At 36.7% G+C, this 9,953-nt stretch overlaps 1 long non-coding RNA gene across 1 annotated transcript; it reads right to left on the bottom strand.

The window, feature by feature from the left end:
• Positions 1 to 3,029: 3,029 nt before the first annotated feature.
• On the bottom strand, positions 3,030 to 5,802 carry LOC127863786 (uncharacterized). Its single transcript, XR_008041183.1, has 4 exons — positions 5,593 to 5,802; positions 4,728 to 4,953; positions 4,454 to 4,577; positions 3,030 to 4,250 (listed from the first exon to the last, which is right to left on the bottom strand). It is a non-coding gene; the product is annotated as an uncharacterized LOC127863786 (long non-coding RNA).
• Between the last annotated feature and the right edge of the window lie 4,151 nt (positions 5,803 to 9,953).

Consider the following 9,953-nt stretch of genomic DNA (forward strand, 5'->3'; position numbering starts at 1 on the left):
TCTCGCCATCTTGAATATCACGTGATTATCCCATCTGATGCTGATTCCAGTCAAATTATGGGCGAGGTTGTTACTTACGTCGTAAAACCGGATGTTCAGATGAACATTGTAGACTCAATCGTTTCAGATTACACTGTTTTTCCCTTTATTTCTGTCACTGAAGCTAGTTAAATTTCACCAGCTATGACATAAACCAACATAAAACGTTTACATAAAAATAGAACAGCTCCTGCTAAACAATATGATTTATCTTAACGAAGAAATTGAGAATAAGACGTCACACATAAGAATGTGGCGTCTTGTCGAACGTTTGCAACAACACGATCCCTCACGGACGTAAAAATTTTAGCAACCACAACCTATATCGAGTAACAACGTCGAATGACAATAATGTGTATTTGTGGCTTTTAATTCAGAATATCAAAGTGTGCGCGATAATGGTCGAGTTAAAGACGTTTTGCTCAGGTTTTACATGAAAACACAAACATTGAAGATTGCTAGTAACGAAGTTGTAAAACTATAAACCGTTCAAGTTTCAACGAAATAAAACTTCTACCTACCAACATTTAACAAAAACGCGTTGAAATAAGTCAAACGAAAAACGACTTGATTATTCGTCAAGGTTATATAAACCAGAAGGCGTATAATATATCGAGCAATGACACTTCTGTTGTATTAACTGATGATATTTTAGTACCCTTTGTATTATTGCTTTGGTGGAATTGGTCTTCTCAGTTTCTGCTTCGATCGATGAATGACTGACACATTATTTACACCAGTTTTTCCACACAAGTTAAAGGAAAAAGTATACAACAGTTTTTAGAGTTCGAAGAAGATATCAAAATTATCGCCATCGGCATCAACTGTGTTATTATTGGCAATATCAAAAATCGAATATCTTATGTTGTTCACTCATCGACAAAATCAATTGGTTGAAACCGTTGCGAATTAGTGTAAAAACGTACGTAGGCGTTCAAAACCATAGTGCGTCACGCGATGATTAAAACTGACGTTGGCAAATTCGGATCCGTCTAGATGAATTGGTGATGCACTGAACTGCATTTTAACCGCGCTGTTCGTTAACGGGTCTTTATGGATGCGCAAAGTCCCGTCACAGAATGGCATGCAAAGTGGGCGTCATGAATGTGCGTAAAGTGACATCCCAGGTTAGCCTGTGCAGTCTACAAAAGCTTATCAGGGAGGACATTTTCCGTTTGTATATTTATATTTCTATTTTAATAATAAAATAAAATAATAAAAAATTCAGTCGTGGCGGAAAGTGATGCACCTGTAAGTCAAAATGTTATAAATATATAATTGCGCAGGCTAATTTGGGACGACAATTAACACGCATGAATTAAGCCCAGTTTTCCACGAACGAGGCTCGAACACACGAACAGTTTATTTATTTACGATGTCACATGAAGCTGCTATCCTATTGTTCTATAACAAGGAAAGCGATAAATAACTGAAATACAAACAAACAAACCAACATCGTCATTACACGACATGCCATAGGGCATACTGATATCACGTACTATATTAATAAATATTCAATTCAACATGTTGTCATTTCATGCCTCATTAACCTTGTATAAAGACCAAACACGTTAGCGTTTATTGTCTGTCGCACGTCATGCCGGGATTCTTGGGTTGACATATGCCGAAATCACTTCGACGGAACCGGAAGCTATCCGCGTGCAGCACAATGGTACTTGGGAACCATTGTCTGACCCGCAACACTCCGGTCCACTGCCGACTTTGCATAACTATCCCCGTAAGAGACACTGACCGGCGTTAGTGCGGCCCCATGACGAACCGGGGGGGGGCCGTAATTTGGGGCGCGTGTGTAGCTACCGCGCAATGATTTACTCTGCTTAAGTTCTGTTTTTGTGTGTGTGTAGGTTTGTCGATCAGAAGTGGAGCTGACCTGACAATTCGGGTTATTATTGTTTTGATATGACTTCACGTTTGAGAAGTTTGGCCATGAGCTCTGTTGACCGTTTCCGATTTTACAATAGTCATCCTGTTACAGTTTTCCAACGTCTGTGTTCGAGTTGTCTCGGACTTCCAGTTTGAGTTTGGCGTGGGATATTTGTTGTCGTTGTAGGTTTGTACCGATGAGGAGTCTACTCTTACCGAATGTCCGGAAGGAGAGCTTTGTCATATGTTCTTTTGCGCGGCGCCTGCGCTCGCAAGAGCGTCTTTGATCACTTTGTTGACGTTAACATTTGATCCGTCTTTGTAGGTTTGTACCGATGGGGAATCTACTCATACCGAATTTCCGGAAGGAGATCTTTACCAATAGTTCTTCTTAGCGCCGCCTGTGCTCGCAAGAGCGTCTTTAATTACTGTGTTGACATCATTATTTGATCCATCGTTGTATTTTTGTACCAATGGGTATTTATAACTACCGAATATCCGGCATTTGTTCTTTTGTCTTTAATAACTTTGTAAACGTCAACATTGGAACCGCAGAACCAATGTTTGAATTTATGTTGGACATGTTGACGTCACGGTAATTTTGGACTGATGGTGTATCAGCCTTGTATGAATTTTGCCATGCTTGTGATCCGCCTGCGTTTCCAATGGCGTCTTTTATTACATTGTTGACGTCAACGTTTAATCCGTCAGAATAAGTGTTGAAAACTCTGACGTCATTGTAGTTTTGAACCGATGGCAGGTCTTTTTTTCCTGACTTTGTGAAGCGGCCCTGGCCCCTCAGTTTGTGAAAAAATGAGTCGCGAACTTGTCAAAATTGTGAAAAATTGAGTCGCGAACTTTTAAAAATTGTGAAAAAATGAGCCGCAAACTTCTTAAAATTGTGAAAAAACAAGTCGCAAACTTCTTAAAATTGTGAAATTCAAAGTTCAATTCATTAGTAAAGTTAAAACACTTGATTATTATCAAAATTTCCTTAAATAATGCAATAAAGGCATATTTTCCTTCTATGAATATTGTATTTGATACAATAACAGCACATACATATATCTGATTTGCAAAACATTCATGTACCAAATACAACTAAAATACCTTGTTCCAAAACTTCTTTACCACAGGAATAACATTTATAAACATAGAACATTTCAAGGGCACATAACTCAGACATGTTCTGGACTTAACAGCTTTAGAACTCTTTTTACTCTTGAAAATGTCAATAATTCTCTCAATATCTGAAGAGGAAAATTCCTTCTTCATGATAATTTTCATGTTCTGTGATCCTGACTCTCGCCAGTGCATGATGATCTCCCTGGGAGGTTGTCATTTGATCTGAAACATTAGGTATACATAGAACAACAGTTTTTTTGTAAGAAATGTAATCGAGCTATTTTATTTTTCACATTCTTTCACAAAGCATAAATAGACTACATACAAAGTTTGAATCATGAATATGCGTAATTATTATGCATTTAAATTAAAAACATATATATAAAGGGACCTAATCATAACTTTAACCAAGATTCACAATCGTAAACAGATACAAATAATAAGTCTCGGTCATCAATACTAGGGGCCGTTTTGACGGTTTGCGGAGGTTTCGTCACACTGCAGTTTCGCCACACTGAATTTACTGTAGAAAACGGGTAGAGGGTTATTAACAATGGTAATATATAGGTGTGAACAATATCGGGAAACTTTAGCACCTTTGATTGACACCTTTCTTCTGTTATCAATCAACATGTTTTTTTCTTTTCTGTTAAATTCGATAAATTGAAGTGTTTAGTTAGTATACACATGCAATTAAATACCATAATACAATGTTGATTATGATTCACAAAAAACATTTATTCAAATACAACACAATATTACACAATACATTAACAAAAAAATCTACTTAATAAACGGTATAATAATATACTTACCTTTACACAACACATACATTTATTTATTTATTTGCAAGCAATATTACACCAAAAAAAGTTTGCATATAAAACATTAAGATACAATCAAATACAAATCTACTCAATAAACAGTATAATATATATACTTACCTTTACACAACACACATTTATTTGCAAGTAATATTACACCAAAAATAAATATTTGCATATAAAACATAATCAAATATAAATATACTCAATACACGGTACAATAATATACTTACCTTTACGCACCACATACATTTATTTCCAAACAATATTACACCAAGCATAAATATTTGCATATAAAACATAAAAATTTAATCAAAAAAGCATGTAGAATCCAAACGTCAGCACGCCCGGCTTGCGTATGGATTATTCGATGCCAGCCTGAAATAATGAGCAAAGTTTATGAACAATATTGTTAATTATGTTAGGCTAAATAAAAATGCTATAAACAATGTTGTTTATTACGTTACGTTACACACACACATATATATATATATATATATATATATATATATATATATATATATATATATATATATATATATAACAGAATAACATCAATTGTTCTTCGAATAAAAGCATACCTTCAACATCGTTGTTAGTCCCATTTGTTTGTCTATAGACGCCTCAGTTTTCCGGCTTACACATGGATCCCCGGATCCACGCGCGCTCAACGTAATTGACGACATTCAGAAGAGGACCGCCAACCTGGAATAAGCAAAATTTATGACATATGCGTACAGTACATTTTAGATATTGTATTTTTTTTTATAGATAATGTTATTAACAATAGAAAACCATTGAATTAATGTGTATACCATAACTAATTATGAGGTAAGTAATAATTATTATAAGTACCTCTTCAGCCTGTACCATCATCTGTTCGAAGGCAGAAATGATGTGTTCGCTCGGTAGATACGGCAAGGACATAAGTTTCCTCAAGAAGAGGAACTTGTCGCCATTTGCCCCATAAGCTGTTGCGAGACCCTCATTTACCACCTTCCTGTACACACGTTGGTTCCATGGAACACGCAGCCCTTAACGGTCGCTCTTGGGTACAATTGCCGTATCGCCTGCCTCGCGGCTGAAACAAAAAAAAACTCCTCTGCCATGTCGCCTGTTTCCATTTGAACCTCCGGTACGACTTCTACTACAGCACCCTTCATCATTTTGCGATACTGTCTTAGACTGATACCAGTGTCACAAGACAGGTGTTGCCATTTTTCGCATTGATCACACGATATTGCGCGATCATCGTCATTCACGTTCCGTTCGCAATGTATGCATGTATATTCTGAAGCCATGATTGGATTTTGTGGTTGCAATGAAACAACTCCCCTATTATATACTCTTGTTTAACAGATGCTATTTACTCTATATCTATAAATACACACAGTTTGTATAACCCACGCTGCCAATTTAAGCCAACTTCTTTAATTGCCAATTAAACACATAACATAACATAAAGAAGCTTATATCCCAATATATTTATTAACAACATCATATTCAATTGCAATATTATTTTATTCTATACAATATATCAGTGTGACGAAACCTCCACTGCCCTCCTTCATAATATAAGTGTGACAAAACTGCATTGTGACGAAACCTCCATCACCCGTTTTGACTAGCTTCCATCAATACATAAGCAGCGACAGATGCTTTCACTTTTATCAAATGATTTTCATTATAATGTTATCAATGTGCATGTTTCAAAACGTACCCTTCTGTAGAAAGCTTTTGTTTCTTCACTGTTATCCCAAATTTCAATAAATCTGGATTATTTTGGTTTTTTTTTTAATTTTCTTCGTGTAGTAACGAGCGTTCCGCGTCGCCATTTTTTGATAGTGACGTTGCTAGGCAGAGCTTTTACTATTTACGCCGGTTTCACCGGTTACACAACACTTCAAAATTAATAAAAACAAGCAAACATCGGTAAAGGTTATGAAAGTTATATTTTTGTTCCAAAAAGGCCGTTTTTGACAGTTTTGAGCACGAAAATTCCATTTTTCATGTTTTGAAACGGCCGTTTGTGTTAATATTCACGGCCATGTCAGGTTAGAGAATTGGCCGTGTCAAAATTGTGAAATGTCCGTCCATGGCCAATCGCGAAGAAGGAAAAAAAGCCCTGCCGATGGGGTATCTAAATTAAACCGAATTTCTAGAAGGAGAGCTTTGCAACGTGTAATTTGCTCGCCGCCTGCACTTGTAAGAGCGTCTTTAACCGGTTAATCTTTAAACCTTTTTATTGGACAGGTTACTCCCGGTTTCCGAAATATGTACCTTACTATTGGACTGGATATTCCCTGTTTTCCTTATATATACCTCAATATTTGACCGGTTATTACCAGTTTCCCAAATATAAACCTTTGTATTGAACCTTAATTAACCAGATTCCTAAATTCTTTACATGAGCAGTTGGTCGATATTTAAACATGTAGATACCGAGATCTTTAATGCATACTGGTATTATTTGGTTTTCATATACATGTATAATGTATGACGTTAATAGGTCGCTAATCAATCGGTTAACATCTTTGATATCGCTAAGTTGTCTTCGAGGATTATATTTTTCTATAAAATACATTGCGTCATGTTATTATAACGATTCGTTTTCTTGACAACCGAATGTAATTAATTGTTTGGTTTCGTCTGTAAATAGGGCTTATTTGCAGTTCAAAATGTTATATGTAATGCTCAAGTATAGTTTACCTTTATAAGCAATTAATTAATCAGTGAAAATGCAAATAAAATGCAAAACAATTTAAATAAAATAGGAAGATCCGCCAGAACCAGAGTTTGCATTGCTGTTGGAAACTTTGACGTCACGATAATTGTGAACCTATGGCGTATCTGCCTTGAACGACGTTAGCCAGTTGTGTGCATTTACTGAGTTTCCGGCGTTTCCTAGCGCGTTGTTAAGGATGTTATTGACGTCAATACTGGATCCGTCTGGGTTTGATCTGCTGGAAGAAACTTTAACGGCATGATAGTTTTGAACCGTCGGGGTATCTGCTTTGAAGTAGTTTCCGTTCGACAACTGTTTCCATTTGCCATGTTTGTTATCTCCAGCGTTCGCGAATGCGTCTTGTATTATTTTTGCGACGTCAACGTTCGATCCGTCGTCAGTGTTTGAAGTGACTTTGGCGTCTGTGTATGATTTGACGTCATTGTATGACTTGACGTTAGAGCTCGGGAATGACTTAAAGAAGTCTGCGAAATTCGCCGGAAACTCTTTGTTCGTTTTGCCGGTCGCTGAATTGTAGGCGCGCGCAACATCGCTCCGGTCGCCTTGGTTGGTGTACGAATCAGTCGTACTGGATGACGACTTGATAAGGTATGCTACGCTGTCGGGAATTGCATCCTTCGAGTTGCTTAAAGCCGAGTCTATGATAGCATCAACGTTCGCGGGCATCTCTTGGTTGTTCGTAAGTTGCGTCAAGCTGCTAGTGACTTCCGGTTTTTTATTCAGACGTACTGACGTCTCCCCACGGTCAATGTCACCGACAACCTTCGTAAGAACGCTTATCGCCTTGTCGACGTCCGCGTCATCGTCATCGCCGTCGACAACGCCTCCCCCGCCTCTACGTCCGGTTTGATCCCCTCGATACTTTTCCCACCCTGTTTTACTGCCATAGCGACCGTCATCATTTCGGGTGTCTTTAAGTGATCTGCAGGTAATAAAGTACAATATTTCGAAAAATGAAGTTAACCCATACAAAAGTAATGTTCCTTACAGCAATGGCCCCAATTTTAGTGCTAGATTTGGTCTCGTAGCATAGATTTAACGCGATACAAAATGCTCGTTTATATTGTTTTTGTGTCACAATATTTGCATGTGAATTTCTGCCTACGATACCCGATTATTTACGAACGAGCGCGAGATATGCTTCGGGAAGCTTCGGAGCACGACGTAGTTCTGATGTAGCTCAATAATACTTACCCTAGCACTGACAGCAGTATCGATTTTGCTTCCTGTGCGTCGCTATCCACGACTGCACCTGAATCTGGAACGGAAATGGAAATTATATGAGCATGCGCAGTTGAATTTAAAGGTTGAGATGATCAGCTTTTTGTAATATTTTCTGAATCGAAGTTTCAAAATGGTGTGGATTTAATAAAACAATTTGATTGGCAAATTGTGTAGGGTTAAATAATAGCTTAACCCTTTCGAGTGATTATTTTATTGAACATGTATTGGAATGTCCATAGCAAATATGTAAGTTGTTTACGGTTAATATACGTATCCCACTCCTCCTGCTTCCCTTCAATGCTTTTGGAAACAATAAAAACACGACTTAAAATCTCTACAAACAAACCTACTGAATTCTTCGAGTAATTAAACGCGTGTTTGTGTGTTTTTTCTTTAAAAAAAATGAAAAAAAAGAAAACTGCTCATTTAAGCATCACTGTGTACCGTGTGAACAATTAAATTTACAAGGGATATCAAGACGACAAATAAATGTGTTTATCGATAATAATACAGTGGTTTTAAAAGTAATACCAATTTTCTATAATTATGCAACAAAAACAATTAATATAGCATAGCAACATGCCAAATGTGGGCCTCGTATTTAAATTAATGTGTCGGTGTTCTGAATTACAACATCTCTCCAACATCTCTCATTTTACGCAATGACAATGATATGTGTTTGTGTTGAGATATTGGTTTGTTATACGTTTTCAACCTAGTATTATGCATCGGAGAAGTTCACATTTGATCTACGAAAATGCCGGTGCGTTTGAAAATACAAATATCATAACATTAAACCTATTTGTTAAATATAATAAAAAATATTAACCTCACTTCCCTCAGCAGGCAGTTACCGATGCAATCATAAGAAAAATCTTTCAATATCTGGACTACGTATAGGATTGTTATGTTTTTCTAATTGAATGGAAATCAGTGCAATCTTCAACAAAAACCGTCATTTCTTTATTGTTTAGTGCTTAAGCGTCCAGAAAGTCAAAATTCCATTACATATCCGTTGTATTACCTTTTATGGTAAGAAAACAAAACCATTTAAGGTGACTTTTCTCAACGTTATGCACAGTTTAAATATTCATGAGTGCAATATAACACATCAAAACCATGTAGCGACACATAAGGCTTCCCGCTTGTTTCAAGAAACTGGTAAACGGTATAACATGCATTAATTCATTTTAAAAGGAAACTAGTTTATAAATCATAAATGTACCATTTTCATGAAAAACGGGGTTAAGTGCATGTGCGTAAAGTGGCGTCACAGGTTTCCCTGTGCATTTCGCACCGGCTCAACAAGGGCGACATTTTTCGCGTAGGCAGGAATTTTTGCTCTGAAAATCTTCTTTAAACGATAAAAGACCCATAAAAGCGGACTACACAGTGTAATCTGGAACAACAGTTCACGCTTATTTATTTAGCACCGCCTTTCATGGGGCGTGGCAAAAATGTATATGTGTTTGCTCAAAACGTCCGTTAAACAGTTCATGCTATGCTTACCGAGTTGCCTAATACTTATTTGAATTAAGTTAAGACATGTCTGTTCGTTAATTTTCATATTACAAACGGCGGTCATTTACAGTTGCGATATTAATGACCAAACTTTAATATTGTGCCATCAAAAAGGAACTGGGATTTTGCAGTATCTGTTATAATGTATTTTGTCTAACCCCATTTAGACTTTGTCAAATAATTTCCATAGCTGGAACACGCTAATGTCCGTTTTTCTGCGTATTCGCTGTAAACGGTTTACATCAATTTACTGGGGTTCATTTATGTGTTGAATGCATTATTATATCCGTTTGCATCAGAGTATTTACAAGGCATATAAACCCACAGGAGATAACTATGTAGATATGTGCACGATTTTTATTAATTTGTAATTTTGCCATGATATTGTAGTATTTGTTGATTGGTTTTTACAACAAACCAGTAGTGAGGGTATTAGTCAATAACAAAACGTGCTACGTGTGTAACAATACGGGTTACACATCGTATTAATATCTGCAACATATTGTGTCGCATTTAATTGTATATACAAATGGATGTACAACTTAATTAACTGAAGGGTGCATATTGATATAAGCAAGTGCCAGATTGTC

This window comes from Dreissena polymorpha, unplaced genomic scaffold (assembly GCF_020536995.1).
Source record: "Dreissena polymorpha isolate Duluth1 unplaced genomic scaffold, UMN_Dpol_1.0 chrUn037, whole genome shotgun sequence".
Classification (NCBI taxonomy): Eukaryota; Metazoa; Mollusca; class Bivalvia; order Myida; family Dreissenidae; genus Dreissena; species Dreissena polymorpha.